Source organism: Tuber melanosporum (assembly GCF_000151645.1).
Source record: "Tuber melanosporum whole genome shotgun sequence assembly, scaffold_16, strain Mel28".
In the NCBI taxonomy this organism is placed as follows: Eukaryota; Fungi; Ascomycota; class Pezizomycetes; order Pezizales; family Tuberaceae; genus Tuber; species Tuber melanosporum.
Window position 1 is genome coordinate 745,936 of NW_003298819.1, and position 937 is coordinate 746,872.

The window sequence follows — 937 nt, forward strand, 5'->3', positions numbered from 1 at the left end:
GTGGGCCTCCATTGGCTCATCCTTCCCTGCGCGCTGCGCCCGACCCAGCTCTTGCTTGGTGTAGCCGTTTTCTACTAATCACTGACTCCTCCCCTCCCTATTATGGCTTGAAGAGTTTGGATCTGTGACTATGGTAGAAGGCTTGAGTATCAAAAATATAGTGATATGCATGCTCTTTTTATATCATTGGCTAACTATTTCGTCTTTTGTTATCAGCCAAACCCAATTCCCTGTGCCACAACCAGCCTCTGCTCGATGGTCCCCCCTTTCGTTGACCCCCCTCCTGCTTTATTTTATATTTTGTGATACTGGCAGCCATAGTGAGGTTGTTGTGTAACCCATCCTTGTAAAGTACAGTACTCGAGTACAGCACTCCATCTGGGAAGGCTCTGTCTCTTCCAGTATCATACCTAGAATAACTATGCCAAGGCTCCCGTTACTCCAAACATGGCCAAGCAACCTTCGAAGTGGCGGGAACTTTGGCACAGTTACCGGTAGTGCACATGGATCCAAATTTGGCTATTTCAAGCACCTGTCTCTCACCTCTTGATCATGAGAGATCATGAGGGAGTTCCGGTTTGCCCATCTGACCCATCCAACAGGACTAACTGTTCACCCCCAACCCGACTCCCCTGACGTCCCCTGTCCCCCTACGCACATCCACCCCCCTCCACCCTTCCCCCAACTCTTCTCGCCTCCGCCCAACTATGGTACTCCTCCGTCACCCTCTCCCGCCCCCCATTCCTCTCCCCCCACACCCATCCTCTTTCCCCCACCCCCCACCCCCTCCCGACTCTTTCCCCTTTCCTCGTACCCTCCCATTCCCCTCCCTCTCAATTCCTCCCCCCTCTCACGCACTCACCCCCCACCCCCATTCACCCTCCCCCGTACTCATCCCCTACCTCCTTTTCCCCCTCCTGCTTCCCCCGCCCTTTCC